Below are 19,496 nucleotides of genomic sequence, written 5' to 3'. Positions count from 1 at the left end.
CAGAGGCCGTAAAACACCTCGGCCGTCTCCCATCCAACATTTATGTGTTTGGCTTTAAACTTCCCCAAATTAGTGCTAAGTGCATTAAAGTTGTAAAACTACCCTGAATAAAACCCCATTAAATGCTCCAATGGGCGGATGCGGTGCACCCCCAAACTTTTGGAATTCGGGTTGAAATCCAGGAGCCCCATGACGCCCAGGGCTTGCACCGGGAGCAGCCGGGAATGCCTTCGTGGAAGGGATGAGCCATTCCACTACCAGCTCCCAGAGCAGCTTTTTCCCAACAGGGGATTCCTTTGAGACGTCAGACATTGCAACTCTATTAATACTTGCTGGAGCATCGGATGCAGACAAGACAGGCTGAGGGGAGAGAAGAGCAGGACGCAGGGAACATCCAGGCTTGGACTGGCATGTCCGGGGACAGCGGGGGTGGCAGAGAGCCCCAGGGGCTGAGGGCTGGCCTGAGCTCTGCTATTGTTGCGCTGCAGGAACCTCGGTCCTGCCCCAGCTGCTCGGGATGGAGCTGCTGCCACATTTCAGGAGGAGCCCGGAGGGCAGCCAGCATTTTGTCAGGAAGTTTTGCATGGATCCTCTGCCCCCAGCTTGGGGGTTGGAGACCACCCCCTGCTGGGAAGGCTGGGGGGGTCTGTGAGACCCAAACCACAATCCCCAGAGTTCTTCAAACACACCAGGCATTCCCTGTCCCCCCAAACCCTATGCCAGCCCCAAACTCCATGTGCCACTGGGGGTTGGCACAGAGCCTGTGCTATTCGTTCCATCCCATCTCCTCTGGCAGCCCTGTGTGTGTTTGGTGTTTACATCCTAGGATCCCTGGATACTGCCGACCACACTCATGGTGCTTCCCGTCACCGGCTGACATCTTCCTCCCAACGCTGCTTCCATGGAAGAGGCTTGGCTTCTGCAATTCCTCGTATGCCAGACTGTCCATGTGAACCCAGTGATGGCAAAGACAAGGCACCTGGGAAGGGAAATGTCCCACAGAATGCCTGCAGAAGGAGGGATGGGGATGGAAGGCAGGGAAATTGCCCTGACTGCCCTGGGTGAAACCAGCTCGTCATGGGCAGGAGCTGCCCATATAGTGAGGGAAGGTCATATCCTTGTGTTTGCTTTTCCCACATGTTCCCACAAAGGTGGGGATCTCTTCCCAGCTTGCTCCTGGCTGACATGATCCAGGAATTGTGCAAACAGCCATAAAATCTCACAATCTGAGGAGGAAATAGCTCTGCCTCCCTGGTGAATTTTCCTAAGGTAGGGAATTATCAACTCGGCCTCCAGCTGAAGGGAAGAATTGCAAGGGTCAGGGACAGGCATTTGGCTTCTTTAATCCAAGTCAAACTCCAAAGGTTCCGTCCTGTTCCTTCTGCTGTTCTCCTGCCTCCACTGTGGAGGCATTCCATACCTCCCACCATTTCCAAAGGCCCACACAGACCTCAGCTTCATAAAGAGGCTTCCCATCCCATCCCATCCCATCCCATCCCATCCCATCCCATCCCATCCCATCCCATCCCATCCCATCCCATCCCATCCCATCCCATCCCATCCCATCCCATCCCATCCCATTCCATCCCATCCCATCCCATCCCATCCCATCCCATCCCATCCCATCCCATCCCATCCCATCCCATCCCATCCCATCCCATCCCATCCCATCCCATCCCATCCCATCCCATCCCATCCCATCCCATCCCATCCCATCCCATCCCATCCCTTCTCCTGTTATCATTTTCCACCCTGGACCCTCTCTCCCTTGCCCTGCTCCAGAGGCAGGAGTAGGATGCAGGGCCAGGTCCATGCAGGCCCTTGGCCATTACATCCCATTCCTGCTCTCCAAGGTACCTGTCCAGTTTTATTACTGTCCCTTCCCAGTGCTTTGGAAACCTTCCCAAGATGTACTTACAGAATTACTGTTCCTGCTCTGAGGAGAGAAGAGCCAAATCCTTGTTTTAATTCCTTCCCGTTAACATCTGAAAGGGGGATTATCCTCCCAGAAAGGGCCAGGGTTTGGGTAATGCTGTTTTCACTCATTTAAAAGTGAATTTATAAAGTCTTTCCCTCCCTGTGTCTCCTCCTCCAGTTCTTTCCATCCCTCCATCCCATCTCTTGGCACATGGAAGGTCACCAGGTGGGTATGGAATGGAGAGAGCTGGTGTTGCTGATCCAAAGAGAATTCCAACATCAACAGGAGAAGAATTCGCTCAAATCCTCAGGTCAGGGTTGAAGAACTGAGCCCAGAAAGGATTTGTGGTGCCCTCACTATTTCAGTGCCAATTCCAGCAGTGCCAACAGGATCCAGCCTTGATCCAGGCAGGACAAGGATGGGAGCATGTCAAGAACGGATTTCCCCACGGTCAGGAACAGATGCACAATCAATTTCAGGACACAAAAGAAAAAAAAAAAAAAAGCGCGGGGGGGGAAACAGGAACAAAATTCCAGCTCTGAAAACCTTCCAGCACATTGGAGTGGCTGCCGACATCTCCCACCCTGAATCCCTCCATCCCTCTGGCACCGAGCACAGAGCCTCCAAAGCTTCCTGATCAACAGTGTTGTTCTTTTCAAGCAGCCACGCTATTTATAAATGGTTGGTAAAATATTTATGTTAGGAGCCACTTTGCCTTGCTGCCTTAAAAAATTAATACGACATTAACTGGGCTCCAAACATTTTGGGTTTTCAAAATCGAGCCGAAAATTAAACAATCCTTGGATCTGGGGTGGGAGCAGCATGGCAGCAGGAGGATTTATCACATGGAAAAGCAACGGGGCTACCACTTCTCTGCCAAAGCCATCAGAATTCAGGGATATTTTTATGCCTTGAGTAAATATTCCCCTTCTATTTTTTTGAAACAGTTTTAAAAAAAGAATAATAAAAAAACCTGGTCGTTAAGGACAATCAAAGCCAAGCTGAAGACATTGATGTCATATTTAAAAAATACAGGAGGCTTCAAGATAAACTTTTACATTGGTCAAATATAGAAACTAATTAGACCTTCCTAGCCCCTACAAGGATTTCTCTGGAAGGTCCCTCTGGTTTTGTCCTCTTTAAAGAACTGCTGATGCTTCATGGAAAATACAGATAAACAATTTGTTCTCAGCCCAGCCTGGCTCTTCCCTTTTCCCTCTTTTTCTCTCTTTTAGTCTCTCCTACTGAAGTCAGTGATGGAAGGAGAGGCCAAACTCATTTTTATTGGAGTTGCTCTTAGGGGGTCATTCCGAGGCTGTCCCACCACAGCCATTCCCAGGCAGCTTCTCCATCCCTTCCTTCACTACCCCCTCCAGGCCAAGAAGTGCCAGCAGAAATTTATAAAACCTCAGGAAAAAACGTGCTTTTTCCCTCTCTTTTTCAGCCCCTTTCCAAGCCCCAGGAGTGTGGTGTTGCCAGAGGTCACGGGCAAGTGGAGAAAGGGCAGAGTCAGAGTCAGAGTCAGAGTCAGAGTCAGAGTCAGAGGAGGAGGAGGAGGAGGAGGAGGAGGAGGAGGAGGAGGAGGAGGAGGAGGAGGAGGAGGAGGAGGAGGAGGAGCAGGAGGAAGAAAAGGAGGCTCTTGGATGGTTACCTCCTGCCCTGGAGGCAAATCTTTCCTTTCAAGATGGGACATGCCGGAACCTGCAATCAGTCTTGGAGATGGCTTTCTCAAAAGACTCAGGAAGGGTAAGTGAGGAGACAGAGCTCTTCCTATGGGGGTGAATATCCAGTTGAGTAACCCTCATTTGAGTAACCCTAATTAAGCTCTTCCATCAGTGCAAGCTGAGTCACTTGGAGAGCAGCAGCCTGAATCTTCAGGAATAACCAGGGACTTGGGAGCCCAGCTGGAAGATGGCACTTAGAAAAATTCAAAACTGTATGCCTGTCTTTGTGACCTCAAGGGGCTGGAAAAGGTCTGGGGATGGGCCACCCCAAAGAGCCCCTCTGCCTTAATCTGCTGAGGAAACATTCATGGCAAATCCAAGGAATGTTCTCATGGAGCAATTGTGCAAGAGCAGGCTTGTCCATTCACTGTTGGCCCTGCCCATGGTTATATAACTGGAGGTGAAAGGGCTGGGATGGGGAAAGGGGGGATAATAAACCTCAGGGAAAACCATGGAGGAGAAGGCTGCCCTGAGTATCAGGGATCAGGTTGAACCACCATGGGAACGAACCAATTCCCTGAAGAGAAAGGACAGAATGGAGCAGGCTGGGGTGGTCAAGGAGAGGGAAAAGCAAGCCCGAGCAAGGCGTGGCAGGAGGGAAGGAGTCACCAGGCTCCCCGACTCCTCACATTCCTTGAATAGCTAAAATAACACCAACCAAATCCAAACTCAGCTGAAGACACTGATGTCATCCTCCGAAAGATTTTCCAGACCTGCATTTTTTATCCTAATAAAATAAGGGCAGCAATTAATTAAATCCCAGCTGGCCTTAAAAGGCATTTCTGTGGCCGGCGTGTCTGGAGGCCGTGGGGTTGGTGCGCAACAGTGGTGACACACGGAGAGGGAACAGGATATTCCTGAAGGAGAAAAGAGGTCACGGAGCTGTGGAAGGGCGAGCTCTGGGAAAGGGAGGTGAGAAAAAGAGGGATTGCTGTGTCATACAGGAAGAGGGGAGCAAAGCATCGTGGAGTCATGGAATCGTTCAGGTGGGAAAAGCCCTCTGAGACTGAGTCCAACTACTCCTCCAGCACTGCCAAAGCCACCCACGGCCCCAGATGCCACATCCACACCTTTTTTGGACACTTCCAGGGATGATGATTCCATCACGGTCTTGTTCCAGGACTTGACCACCTTTTCTATGGAGAAATTTCCTAATATCCAATGTAAATCTCCCCTGGTACAGCTTGACACCATTCCCTCTCACCCTGTTGCTGTTGCCTGGGAGCAGAGCCTGATCCCCCCCTGGCTGTCCCCTCCTGTCAGGGAGTTGTGCAGAGCCAGAAGGTCCCCCCGAGCCTCCTTTTCTCCAGGGTGGAACCCCTAGAGAGAGGCTGAGAGCCCAAAGTGAGAAGGTGGAAAACCAGCAAGGGACACTACCCACTCCAGGTGTGCAGAGCCAGGGAGGTGTCCCTCGTGCCACCCTTCCAACCACCCAACACTGGTCATGGATGGAGCAAGAGCTGAGTCCTGGGGCCACCGCAGGAAGCCCAGGAGGATGCGCTGGGGTCACCACCGGTGCGAGGACCTGTGGCATTCTCATGAGGGAGGATCTTGTCACATGCAGCCCCCAGGTGTCCCCACACCTGCCCTCGGCAGGCAGCTCCAGCCGGGCAGAGGAGCAGCTCCGTGGGCCCGGCAGAGCAGAGGAGCCTGTGCCGGAATTGCCTCATTGACTCCATTGTTCAGCTGACTCCATTGAAAATGGATCATGCAATTGTTTCCCCGAACAGAGTCAAACAGCATTAAACATTGGGCTGAAGCTTTGCCATCCAAAATATATTCCAGCTGGCTGGCCATCCTCTGGGATTGGCTCTGCATCACCATGGTTACGGACTGGCCACAGCTTTATTCCTATGGGCAATTAAGAAGCCCCTTTTCCCAGGTGGATGTGCCTGGCGGTTCACTGGCACGATGGCTTTCTTGTGCCCATCCATGAATTCTGTGGCCCTGGGAAGGCACCAGACACCCACAGAGAGCTGGAGATGCTGCTGGAGATGGACATCCCATCCACAAGGATGTGAGTTTTCCAGGGGAATTTGAGAGTTTTGGGAAACCTTGCAAACAAGAGGGTTTGTAAACCCAGGTGAGGGATTGCATTGTCTGTCCTGTCCTGTCACAGATTAGAGGTGGTCCTTGAGCAGTGTGAGAGCTGTTCCCAGAGGATGAGGATTGAGGGAAAAGTGGCTCTGAAGGACCTTCGTGCCCTCAGAAGGCTGAGGTGGAAGCACAGCCCAGCTGCCACGAGGGAGTTGTGATGTCCTTGGGCAACTTCTATCAGCAGAGTTGTGGGATCACCCTTGCCAGGAGTGAGTGGAGATCAGGGAGAGCCTGGATTTCAGAGAATCGTAGAATAGTTTGGATTGGGAGAGAACAAAGTTCATCTTGTTCCATCCCCTGCCATGAGGAGGCACCTCTGCCACTATCCCAGGTCGCTCCAAGACCTGTTCAACTTCCAGGGATGAGGCAGTCACAGCTTCTCTGGAAAACCTACGCCAGGGCCTCTTCACTGTCATCATGACCAACTTCTTCCTTATATCCCATATTAAATCCCCCCTCTTTAGTTTAAAACCATCACCCCTTGTCCTATTGCTCCAGGTCCTGCCAAAAATTCTGTTTCCAGACAAAATCTGGGAGCCCAAGGCAGAAATACGGAGGGAAGTTCAGGGAAGTTCAGGGAAGTTCAGGGAAGTTCAGGAAAGGGAAGGTTCAGGGAAGTTCAGGGAAGGGAAGTTCAGGGAAGTTCAGGGAAGTTCAGGGAAGTTCAGGGAAGGGATGTTCAGGGAAGGGAAGTTCAGGGAAGGGAAGTTCAGGGAAGGGAAGTTCAGGGAAGTTCAGGGAAGTTCAGGGAAGGGAAGTTCAGGGAAGTTCAGGGAAGGGAAGTTCAGGGAAGGGAAGTTCAGGGAAGTTCAGGGAAGGGAAGTTCAGGGAAGGGAAGTTCAGGGAAGTTCAGGGAAGGGAAGGGAAGTTCAGGGAAGTTCAGGGAAGGGAAGTTCAGGGAAGTTCAGGGAAGTTCAGGGAAGTTCAGGGAAGTTCAGGGAAGGGAAGTTCAGGGAAGGGAAGTTCAGGGAAGGGAAGGGAAGTCCAGGGAAGGGAAGTTCAGGGAAGTTCAGGGAAGTTCAGGGAAGTTCAGGGAAGTTCAGGGAAGTTCAGGGAAGGGAAGTTCAGGGAAGGGAAGTTCAGGGAAGTTCAGGGAAGGGAAGTTCAGGGAAGGGAAGTTCAGGGAAGGGAAGTTCAGGGAAGGGAAGTTCAGGGAAGTTCAGGGAAGGGAAGTTCAGGGAAGGGAAGTTCAGGGAAGGGAAGTTCAGGGAAGTTCAGGGAAGTTCAGGGAAGGGAAGTTCAGGGAAGTTCAGGGAAGTTCAGGGAAGTTCAGGGAAGGGAAGTTCAGGGAAGGGAAGTTCAGGGAAGGGAAGTTCAGGGAAGGGAAGTTCAGGGAAGTTCAGGGAAGGGAAGGGAAGTTCAGGGAAGGGAAGTTCAGGGAAGGGAAGGGAAGTTCAGGGAAGGGAAGGGAAGTTCAGGGAAGGGAAGTTCAGGGAAGGGAAGTTCAGGGAAGTTCAGGGAAGTTCAGGGAAGTTCAGGGAAGTTCAGGGAAGTTCAGGGAAGGGAAGGGAAGGGAAGGGAAGGGAAGGGAAGGGAAGGGAAGGGAAGGGAAGGGAAGGGAAGGGAAGGGAAGGGAAGGGAAGGGAAGGGAAGGAAGGGAAGGGAAGGGAAGGGAAGGGAAGGGAAGGGAAGGGAAGGGAAGGGAAGGGAAGGGAAGGGAAGGGAAGGGAAGGGAAGGGAAGGGAAGGGAAGGGAAGGGAAGGGAAGGGAAGGGAAGGGAAGGGAAGGGAAGGGAAGGGAAGGGAAGGGAAGGGAAGGGAAGGGAAGGGAAGGGAAGGGAAGGGAAGGGAAGGGAAGGGAAGGGAAGGGAAGGGAAGGGAAGGGAAGGGAAGGGAAGGGAAGGGAAGGGAAGGGAAGGGAAGGGAAGGGAAGGGAAGGGAAGGGAAGGGAAGGGAAGGGAAGGGAAGTTCAGGGAAGGGAAGGGAAGTTCAGGGAAGTTCAGGGAAGGGAAGGGAAGTTCAGGGAAGGGAAGTTCAGGGAAGGGAAGGGAAGGGAAGGGAAGGGAAGGGAAGGGAAGGGAAGGGAAGGGAAGGGAAGGGAAGGGAAGGGAAGGGAAGGGAAGGGAAGGGAAGGGAAGGGAAGGGAAGGGAAGGGAAGGGAAGGGAAGGGAAGGGAAGGGAAGGGAAGGGAAGGGAAGGGAAGGAAGGGAAGGGAAGGGAAGGGAAGGGAAGGGAAGGGAAGGGAAGGGAAGGGAAGGGAAGGGAAGGGAAGGGAAGGGAAGGGAAGGGAAGGGAAGGGAAGGGAAGGGAAGGGAAGGGAAGGGAAGGGAAGGGAAGGGAAGGGAAGGGAAGGGAAGGGAAGGGAAGGGAAGGGAAGGGAAGGGAAGGATCAAGAAAGCAAGAGAAAGGGAGGGAGGAAGGAGAGGTATGAACATCAAGGAAAGACTGCACACAAATGAGCCTTAATTATCCTAATGACATGGAGCTGATTATCAAAGCCAACATTTAGAGCTGGGGATCAGATACCATCTGGTGCTCTGCAGCAGCCTGGGAGGGGCTGGGACTAAACAAACTCAGGTTAAATCCCTGGAAATCCAACTGGGGGGTGCTGTGTCAGGGGCTCAGTTCTCAAATCTACCCTCAATTCCCTTCCTCGGGGGATGAACACCACCAGTCCCCCAAACCACCATCCCCAGCTCTGGGGCTTTCATCCTCAGGTTGTTTCCCAAGCAGAGCCTGCCTTGCATGAGGAATTCCATGCTCGGATTCTGGGAGGGAGCTTGGCTTCTTCATGAAAGAGAATTTTTGAGTCCTTTTGTCAACAGCTAAATGTTGCAGTTGACAAAGTCAATGCGAGATGCGATATTATAAATATTAGATTAATTGTATTGTATGGGATTTATAGCACCTAAAGATCCAAGGAGTTATTTTTACCTCTGTGAAAAATAAAGCAAGAGAGTTAAAGTGATTTGTTCAGACACATTCCTCTCAAAAACTTTGTCAGAACCAGCAGATTCCCCAGGAACACTTTGATTTCCATAAAACTGCATTTCTCGGTAAGAAAACCAACCTGTCAACAGTTTCAGGGTGAGCTCTCCCAAAGAACCAAGCTGGCTCCAGAGAGGTGCTTCCCAAACCGTGGTGCCTGTTTTCCATCCCCAGGGTGTGGGGGTCCCCCCAGGATGCCCTGTGTCCCTCAGGGATTACACACTGTGACAAGGCCATGTCCATCCTGTCCCCATGCAGGTGAAGATTTGGAAGTGCTGCTCATTGCTGTGAAACCTTGGTGCAAATTCCCACCGGGATGGGATGCAGCAGCCAGGGGCTCATTCCACATCCCAGGAGCTTCCCAAGCCCTGGGACCCCCATGGATCTGTGCACACTCGAGGGGAGAGGTGGTCTTGGAATCCATCCATGCGTGGAATGGGCAGGAATCATCAGTATGATTTCATCACCTTTGCTCTCCCAGCAATAAAATATAACCTACCTAAAATTCCAGGGAGTTAGGGATTAGCTCCAGCGTGGAGAGACCCACCTGCCCACCCTGTCTGTTGTGCCAGTCTCTCTCATCTCTTCCCACACTCTGCTCTCCAGCCCAGCCAAGGAAGTGCTCCTTGGATTCAAGGCATCCTGGGATGTGCTTGGCAGTGCCGAGCCTCCATTCCAACAGGCACAGGGATGGGATATGTTCTCATGGGATGCAGAGGGATGTGCTCTCCTGGGGGACACACTCTTGCCAGCTCTCGAGAGCCTCCAGCCTCCACTTAACCATTTAGAGGTGCTGGACCTCCAACCCCCTAGCTGTGTCCCTCTGTCCCTGGTGATGCTCTCAGCCAGGTCACCTCGCTGAAGGAACACGATGTGCATGTCCGGAGCGCCTCCAGCTTCTTGGATGCACTTGGGGCATGGATGATGGTGTGTTTGCTGCATTTCCAAGCAACCACTTTGCTTCCCGTGCTGAGTGCTGGGCTGGTGGTGCCCCAGCCCCCACTGCTCCCACCTCATCCAGGTTTCCCAGACCCCCTTCCTGGGGCTGCTGGTGCCATTTCCCCTCCACTCCCTGCTCTGGTGGCTGCTGCTAAATTTAGCAAGGAGCTTCTGTCCATTCTAATACTAATAGGCCCATTTTTAATAATGATGTTTTCACAGCAATTTCAGCCCATCACGGTGTCACAGGGGGACTGAGGGAAAAAGCCTCTAATCCCTGTTAATAGATTCCATTTGACAGCGAACGTGTCTCAGGGTTCCTTCCCTAAGGCCCCGCTGGGTTTGGTGTCACTTATGGCTGACCTTGGAGGGGAGCAAGACCTTCTCCAGAAGAATGGCCCAGTGTCCATCTGGAATGGGGCTCCCAGCCCCCCCGATTCCCCTTCCCCACATCTCAGATTTCTTGGAAGGTCTATTTTGGGAAGTCTCATTGGGCAGGGGTCTCATTTGCTTTTTTTTTCTCTGCTGGGCACAAAGGTAGGTGCTCCTTCCTTCACAGATCAAGAGATAGGGAATTTCTCCTCAGCCTTGTTGCTAGGAAGAGGAAAATCCTGTTTTTCCACAATAGGAGGTAGGAAAAGAAGAGCCAAGGGTAACAGAGTGGTGCCTGCCCTGAGGAACCAGCAGGAGCTGCTGCTGATCCCTGTGGTCCCAGCTCACTGCTGGGCAGACATGAGGTGGGTGTCCATGACAAGGAACCCCCTCGGAGCCTCAAAGCCCCCCCAGAGCCAGTCTGCCTGACCTGTGGACTTAAATATCCCAGGAAACACCTGCTGGAAGGTGTCAGCCAGCACCTCACGAAGCTGCAGGTCCTTAAGGAATCCTTAAACAGGGAACAATAATTGGCGGTTCCTCTCCAGGCATGGGGAGTTCAGGCAGCACCTCCTGCCTGGGAGCCGGTCCCATTTCCCGGTTGCGGAGGGGTTGGATCCATCCCCCAGCACCTCCCAGGATGGACAAACAGGGAGTGCAGTGTGATGGAAGTGCCCCGTGGCCGGACACCTCCTGCTGATCTGTGATGGGCCGTGAAGGTGTGAGAACCCCCCCAATCTCCTGCACTGCCCCTCTTCCCCCTCCCCGAGGATCCCTCCAGCTGGAGGTGGTCTGGAAAGGGGCAGGTCAGCCCTGCCTGGCCACGACCCCCGACCCCTGCCAGCCCCCAGCCCTGACCCCTGCTCCCCCTCGCTCTCCCCTCACCCTCTGCGCTGTCCGGGTCCTTCCCCTCCCGTGCCCTCCTTTCATCCTGCCGGGATGGAGCAGCAGCAGCTCCGTGTGTGTCCAGGGGCTGCAGGCAGGAGCCAGGGGCCCCTGGCAGTGTTTTGGGGGGCAGGAGGAAGGGCAGAGCCCTGCTGTAGCTCACAACTAAATGCTGCCTTTCACTCGAGCATTCCTGGGGAAAGTAATGAGAATAATTAAAGGTAATTTCATTTATTTCAGCTCCAGTGTGTAAAGCAGATGGGGGTGGGGGTTTCCAAACTCTGACTGAAGGAGGGGAGGGCAGAAAGCAGAGCCCCAGAGCCGAGCAGCCTTCAGGGATTACAGGGATGCCCTTTTCCCGTCTGAGACCACAGTCCCTCTCTCCCAACCCGGCTTACATGGAAGAGGAGATCCCACAGTATTGTGGGGCCACTCAGGGAATGGTTCTAGTGGGAAAAAGATGGTTCCAGAGGGAGCCTTCACTTTGAGAGGCCTGTGCTGGATAGACCTGTGGAATTACCCTAGAGAGAAGCACGGAGCAGGGGGAGCCTCCCCAGAGCTGGGCTTTCCCCATCCTGCTCATAGGGAATGCAGAGTGGGATTCAGCCCAGCCTGGCGAGGCGGAGCTGTGCCTGGGAGCCCCGCTCCGAGCAGGGCCCGTGGTTCAGGGGAGCCAGAACCCCGCAGAGAGGTGTTAAGGGGCCTTCCACTAGTCATGATTCCAGCGAATCAGCGCTGGGATATCCAGGAGCAGGATTTTAACGGGCTGTTAGTCACACAAATACCCTGTGTGGAGGGACCTCACTGGATCCCGGGCTGGGTAATTTGGAGCCCATAAAGCTCCCAGGGCACAGCTCCTCCATCAGCGCGTTCCACCCCTGCTCCACGAGCCGCGTGATCCTCCCGAACCCTTCTGTCTCACACGCATTCATTTTTGGGGATTGCAGGAACTTCATCGTGAGACTTCATCGCCCACAGCATCACAACTGCATCGCTGGGTGGCTCCAGCTGCTGGGAGAGGTGAGAAAACCCCGCTTGCCAAACCGTGGCTGTTTTCTAACACACTCCAGCACAGGGATTTGTATCTCAGAGCATCCCAAACCACCTCCCTGCAGGTGGGGACAGGGTGACAGCGGTGCTGGGTGCTGGAGCAGCCTGAGCAGAGACACCCACGTCCCATGGTGCCTGTTGTGACACGGAGATGCTTTGACTCACATGAGCTCTCGACCCCATTGTGTCTCTGCCGCATGAATTCTGCACACAGGCTCATGAAATATAAATTGGATCCTCAAATATTCAACAGCAGCATTTGGAATGGCATGTTTGGGTGCGTCTGAAATGTTCCCTGTGCCAGGGAGTGACAGGAGCCACCCAACTGCAGGAGAGGAGAAATGCCAGGCCATGCCCGTGGCTGGGTGACAAGGATGAGTTTCTGAGCATCTGCTCTGCAGGGATTCATGGGCAGGGATGAATGTCAGGGAGAAATTTGTAATTTCATTCTTCACAGTAAATGTGATTCAGAGAAGTGTCCTTGTCACTGAATCACTGAGTCACTGAATCCCACAATACTGCAATTCCAGGATGGTTTGGGTTGGAAAGGACCTTAAAGCTCATCCCAACTGCCATGGGCAGGGACACCTTCCACTATCTCAGATTGCTCCCAGCTGTGTTCAACCTGGCCTTGGACTCTTCCAGGGATCCAGGGGCAGCCACAGCTTCTCTGGGAATTCCATCCCAGGCCCTCACCTCCTTCACAGCTAAGAACTCCCTCCCAGTACCCAATCTGTAAGTATCATTAGAAACAAAAGAAGGGGAGAGAGGCAAACATCCCAGCAGGAATGCTCTCCTTGCATTTTATTGTCTTCACATCACCAAACCCACATCTGTGGCTTTCTGGCCTGAACACATCCGGATGCCCTGGGGGTGCATCCAGGACAAGAACCAGCTCTTGCCACTGTTGGATACCTGCAGTTCCTCATCCTAGGAGTTGTTTTGATCCATGAAAGCTCGGAGGGCACCACCTCACCCTCCAACCCTTGTGCCTTCAGGACGGCTGCTGCCGCTCACCCTTCCCAATTCCCGAGGCAACTCCATGAACCCACTGCCCTTTCCCGGTGCCCCCAGCTCGGGGGAGGGTCTGTGGGGGCCGGGGCTGGCAGGGAGCCCACGGGTCCCCTCGGTCCCAATCAGCTGTGATTGAAGGCAGCCCTGAGCCCCCGTCCCTGTGCGTTTCCCGACGAGCATCCGTGGAATCTGCAAGCCATTAGCTGTGTGTTATCTTTCGGGAGATGCTGAGGTGAGCCATATGGAAGCACTTACTCGTCAACAGGCTGGGACAGGGTTTGGTGGGGTGGCCAGGACTCAGCCCTTTGTGAACTGCAGAGAAGCTGGAACGCGTCCATTGACCCATTTAATGAGCTCCGGCAAGGGGAATTTCACACTGTGCCTGGAGCAGCAGTAACCTTATATGTAGGGAGAGGGGGAGATAATTCCTAATCTTGTCAATCACGCCGTTGTGAAATCCGCAGCAGGGTTTCTGGGAGCGGGAGGGCCAAGGAGAAGGCGAGGGCCTGATCCAGCTCCTCGCAGAGCAGGGCTGCACAAGAAAGGCCTTTCATTATTTTTCTTCGCAGTCTCCTCATTTCCTCGCTGCAAAAAACAACAATATATTTATTAACTAGACAAATATTTGACTGGGACAACATGCTGGAATGACCTGCAAACGCCTCCTCATTCCCACCAAGAGGGGTTCCTGCTCCCACTCGCGGCCCCAAACCCTGCAGGGTCTCCAGCAGCTCCGGTCACCCCCTCCTCCTGCTCCAGAGGAGGAGGAAGAGAGGGAAATGCCTCCCCAGGTGTCCCACTGGCTAAATTCTGCTTGCCACTTGCCCAGATTTCATGGAGGGTCTTGCAGGGGCTGCTGGGGGCCACCTCAAGGCACATCCTTGGGATGGGAGCACAGCTGGACCTCAAGGAAGGACAAAGGACAAGGGCTTGTATTTAGGGGACAACCCTGTTACCCCCCACCAGTTCTTCTCACATTATAGAGCCCCAGACTCCCAGAATTATGGAATCATTTAAGTTGGAAAAGACCTTTAAGCTCATGGAGTCCAACCATCACCACCAGCAGGACCTTCTGATGCCACAGTGCTGCTGCTCCATGGTCTTCACCACAGGGAACCGCTCCAAGATTGAGCTCCAAGCTAAAGAAACAAACAGAGCCTTTTTTCCCTGTTGTTTTTCCTGTTTGCCTAAGAAACATAATCTTGCCCCAAAATGAAAAAAATAATAATAACTCACAGGAAGGCCCCGAGCATGAAGAGCTTTCTGTGCGATTTCAATCAAAACAGGCTTTAAAAAACAAATTCCTTCGGTATTCATCACATGTGTAAAACACATTAAAGAGGGACGGTGGCCCAGGCCAGAGCAGCAGAGCCCTCCAACTCCTACCCATCCTGGAAGACCTGACCAAATGTTACCCAGAGCTTTTCCAGCTTGGAGAGTCCCTGTCCTAGGACTATTTGGCTTGGAAAAGCCCTCTGAGCCCACTGAGTCCCTTGTGCTGCCAAGGTCACCACCACTCACCCATGTCCCCAAGGGCCACAGATCCCTTTCAGATCCTTTTCAGATCCCTCAAGGGATGGCTCTGGACAAAGGGACAAGCTGCTGCTCCAGAAAAACTCCTTACATTCTGTATGACCAGAGAAAATGAGAGATCCATGTTTTCCTGGCCTAAATGGAGCCTGGGAGATGGAAGATTTCAGTTCCACATATTGGGAGCTATACAGAATCAATGTCAAAATTCCTATCTCACGTTCTCCTTTGAATCCCTGACTTCCAACAGCCTTGTGGCTCCAAAAATGGCCAGATTCCTTAGTTTCATTCTGCCAGAAGCCACAGTGATGGGCTGTCCCTGCCCTCCACAGCTGTGTCCTTGCCAGTCCCAGCTCTCATGGCCCCATGAGCCACCTCAGTCACACTCCAGGCCACATTCCCAATTCTGCTGATGTTTTTCCCTCTCATTATGCTGGATTCAGACTTATGTGCACATAAACCAAAGCGAGGTACACAGGAAGAAGCCCTCATGTGCTCCTCAGGTCCCGCTGCCTCTGGCAGGGTCCCTGTTCTCTGTGGATCCATGGCAGCTCCATGCTGGATCATTATCCTGGAGCAGGCCAGCCCGGGTTTGGTGGGTTCCCGTTTTTATGAGGTGTGTTGGGGAAGGAATGCTGTACACAGTTTAATTAGGGATTGAGAGCCTTGGGGGGCAGAGGGAAGCTGCAGATACCTCAGGCACAGGCTATTAAACTGCCCCTTTGATGTCTGCAGTCCCAGTGTCCCACCTCCCTCTGAGAGTGAAGACAGGAATTTGGGAATTAGGAAGCTGCACTGCCCAGAAGGCCCTGGTTTAGTCCCTTCTCCAAGAGGCTGAAGCTCTGTTTTCCCCCAGCTCCTGTTATTTTGTCCAAACACTTCTGGGAGCGGGAACCAAGGGTGAGCATGGACAGATTCCAAACCAGCCAAGGGTAACAGGATGTTCCAGCCAGAGGCTTCACTTCCATGGCCAGGGCAGGGACAAGGACTTGGCTCACTCCTGACTCCCAGGAATTTGGGGCTGGGTGCTGCTCTTCCCTGCTTGGGTGCCCCCATTCCCTACTTGCGTGTGCCTCTTCCCCACATGATGCCAAACTGTGACACAGAGATGGGATTTGGCCTCAGGAACATTTAAATTCCCAACACGCCCCTCCCAGCAGATTCCTGGCCCTGCTAACGAGGTGCCTTTTCCCCCCTGTAATCCCTGCAGTGAGCTCCCAATGTTTGTCCCACCTGGAGGGTGCCCAGAATCCCAGTGGGAGCCAGGTAAAATGTCAGCTTCCCATCCAGACCTGGAGTTCTGCTCCCACATTCTGGGGCAAGAGCTGCCCCTCACCCCATGACTGTTCTGGGTACACGATCCCAGGAGGCTGAATCAACACCCCAAGGGCAAGAGGAGGCCCTTCCCTTCCCCTGCTCTGGGGAGGAGGGAGGATGTGGTGACCTATCCATGTTCCATCTCCCGACTTGTTGCGGGCTGCAGGCTTATGTTGTGGGAATTCGGGATGTTGTGTCAGTGGTGGCTCATCCCTCCAAGCACACACTGGACAGGGAGTGGGGAGCAAGGGGCATCCCACACGGAGATGATCCAGATGATCCTGGCCCATGCCAAGGAGCCGAGACGGTTGGAAGCACTGAGCTGTCCCAGCAGAGCAAAGGGGCACCAAATCCCTTGGCACTGACTTGGGATCTGTGCTCCAGGATGTTCCCTGGGGTGCAAGACTCGTCTGGGTTGGGATGCAGGTGACACCCAGTGAGCTGAGTGAGACCCTCCTTCACCCCAATGAGACTTTCCCCCACCACAGCCCTGCCAGCTCAGGTCCTGGGAGAGGCTGGGAGCTCCTGGTTTATCCATGGGCTGCCACACCTATCTCATCCCTTGGGAAATCTGGGGCAGGAAAGGCAACTGAACTCATGAATCTTGTCCCTGCTGGGCAGTGTGAGCACCCTTCTTCCTCCTTATCCTCCTCCTCCAGGCACATCCTCCATAGCGTTCCACATTTCAGATGGCTCCAGTGGGACAGAACACGAGTGAGAGGAATCAGGGTGGATTCCACACCCCCTTCCTCATCCTCATTGCTTCCCATCCCCATGGGACTGTTCCCAGTGCCCTTCCTGAACAGACACCCAGCACTGCTCCCCTGCCTCCTCCTCCGCCTCGTCATCCTCATCTCCCACAATGTGACTCCTCCGTTCTGTAAATAATTCCCATTTCCATTTCCTAGCGCCAGGGTGACACATGGAAGTGGAGATGTGAACTCAGCACACACACAAATGCCTCCTCTGATTAGGACAACTTTTAAGTAGGTCAGAGCCTGGATTGGAGCTGCCTGACAGCTCCCCTATAAAACATCCCGACTTTAATGCCCTGGATATTTTTTGTGGTGTGGAATAGGAGCAGTTTCCAGGGGCAATGTGGGGGAGCAGATGTTGTTCCATGCTGGGGGAGGGCAGGGCTGGGGAAAGTGACTGTAAATGAATTGGCGATTAAGGTCATTAAGGAATCTTAACCCGGGGGCGCTGGGGGAACAGGAAGGGGACAGCCGGGCTCCATCGGCACTAGCAAGCCCCTCGCCAGCCACCCCATTCCAGCCAGCCCTGGCAGTCACAGCTTCCCAGAGTGCTGAGGAGTGTCCCCACACACCTCACTTTAGGTATCAGTGGCCACCTTCTGACTCTATTTATAAATTCCCTTAAATCTCCAGCTCCCGGAGCCCTGTGATTAGAGGAGAAAGGTCATTTTTAGCATTGCCTTTCCCTTCCTATTTTTTTGGGAGTAAAAATAGTAGGTCACCTACATCTGTGGCTGGGAGAAAAACACATTTAGGAACAAGATCCCTCACCTGGCTCACCCTGCAGTGCCCACGGGTAGCTGTCCAGGGACTCACCCACCCACCCCCAGCTCCCCCAGACCTCTCCAGCCCCTCAGTGCCACTGTCACTGATGAGAAAGGAAAGAGGCACGATTTAAACGTGACCTCTCACCCCAAGCTGTGTCTGTAATCTGACGAGCAAACCTTAATAGGCCGAGCCAGGCAGCGGAGCCCAAAGCCCAGATAAAACCCGGCCCCGCCGACAATTCAATTTCCTTCCATGAGATCAACTTGCAGCTTTAGCAAACCCACTTGTGCGGGCGCTGGGCTGAAACAATCTGGGCTGGCAGGCACGGCCGCACTGCCTTGGGCTGCCACCACCTGAGCCCAGCACCCTCCCGGGGCTCTCAGCCAGCCCCAGCCCTCCTGGGACTGTCCAGCACCCTCCTGGGGCTACCAACCAGCCCCAACACCTCCACAGTGCTGCCCAGCATCCTCCTGAGACTGCAAATCACCCCCAGCACCCTCCCAGGGTTGTCCAGCACACTCTGGAGCTGCCCACTACCCTCAGCACCCTCTTGGGGCTGCCCAGCCCCCCCAGCACCCAGCACAGCCCAAGGACACCGATCTCTTGGAGCAGGAGCACACGGGACTTTGTGCCTTTCAGGGGAGGGATTTATTTCCAGGGAAAGCTCTTCCATGCCCCAGAGGGGCTTGTGGGCTACCCACGGGGGGCCAGGCTCGTCTCTCTCCCTGGAGGAGCTACGGATATCATCAGCCAGGTTGACCAAGGCGGTGGGAGGGTGGGAACGTGCTCCTGAGGCTGGGACAGTCCTGCCTCCAGGCTGGCCTTGCTGATCCCTCCACAGGCACGCAACCACCTCCTCCTCCGCCTCCTCCTCCTCCTGCTCAGCCCGGTGTGGAAAAGCTGAGCCTGAAGTGCAGGGGGGATGTGTTTTCCGTGCTGAGCAGCAAATAATGTCCGCATGAAAGGCGCGCTGCTGGCTTTTGCTTTCTCTCCTCTTTTTTTTATTGCTGTTGCTAATCTTTGACCTAGATAGAAAAGGAACTTGCTGGGAGAGGAGGAGGATGCAGGGGCTGGGGCACAGGCAGGGCTGCAGCCAGAGCTTCCTGCCAGGGCACAGCGTGGGGGCTGCACGGGGGAGGCCCCAAAACCTTCGTGAGAGCAGGAACAGCAGTTTTGGAGAAAAAGCAAATGAAAAAAAAACCTCTCAAGCCAAATGTTCCTGAAGAGTGTTCACATGGATGGAGTCCATGGAGTATTGCTGTGTTATATCATTGCAATGCCAAGTTTTCAGTGAGAATTGGAGTTTCTTAATGTCTTTGTGTGTGTTCATTGATGGAGCTCACATTTATAGAATCACTGCCCCAGAATTGTTTGGGTGGAAAGGGAACTTAAAGCTCATCCAGTTCCACCCCCTGCCATGGGCAGAGACATCTTCCACTGTCCCAGGTTGCTCCCAGCCCTGTCCAACCTGGCTTTAAGCATTATACAGATTCATTTTCATTTCACATCTCATGCACAGGAGCGATATGGGCAGGAGGCAAATCTCTGCCAGGAACCAAAGCCACAATTTAGGCTGAGGGCTGCAGCATCCCCCACCTCTCCTGTCCCAGCCCAGCTGCCTCCATCCACACCTGGTCCCCCCATTCCCAGGCGGAATTGCTTTGATTTCTGGCATTTGAGCTCTCTGAGATGTCTCCAGTTTACAAGCCACTGCCACCCATTTCCAGCTCACTGGCACCAGTTTGGTCCCTATTTCTCTCATCTGAGTGCACACAGGCACCCTTTATTAACAGAGCAGATCTGCAGGAGGAGGCTTTTACTTTAAACGTGCCCCTCAATAACCACAGAAAGACCAAATGTAAAACTCATCATCCCAAACCTCAGCCCTGCATCTCCTGCATCAGCTTTGCTCAGCGATCCCAAACTCCCTCGTGTGCCGCATGCACAACTCCAGCAATCCCAGTCTCAGGGAAAAGATTAGCTCTTAATTCCCTGAAGCCAAATCAGGACACGACACAGCCCATATTGTTCCAATTTACACCTCCTTATGAGCTTCCTCAGCTCCCTTTATAGTCTCAGTCTCTGTGCTGTGAATCTTCCCCATTTCCAGTCGCTCCAGTCTGGGGGCCCAGCAGTCCCAGGGTCCCACAGCCCCACAACCCCTGGGTGGGGCCACTCCAGAGCCCCACAGCTTCCCGTC

This window comes from Prinia subflava, chromosome Z (genome assembly GCF_021018805.1).
Source record: "Prinia subflava isolate CZ2003 ecotype Zambia chromosome Z, Cam_Psub_1.2, whole genome shotgun sequence".
NCBI lineage: Eukaryota > Metazoa > Chordata > Aves > Passeriformes > Cisticolidae > Prinia > Prinia subflava.
The sequence above is the reverse complement of the archived record's forward strand: the minus strand, read 5'-3'. Positions refer to the sequence as shown.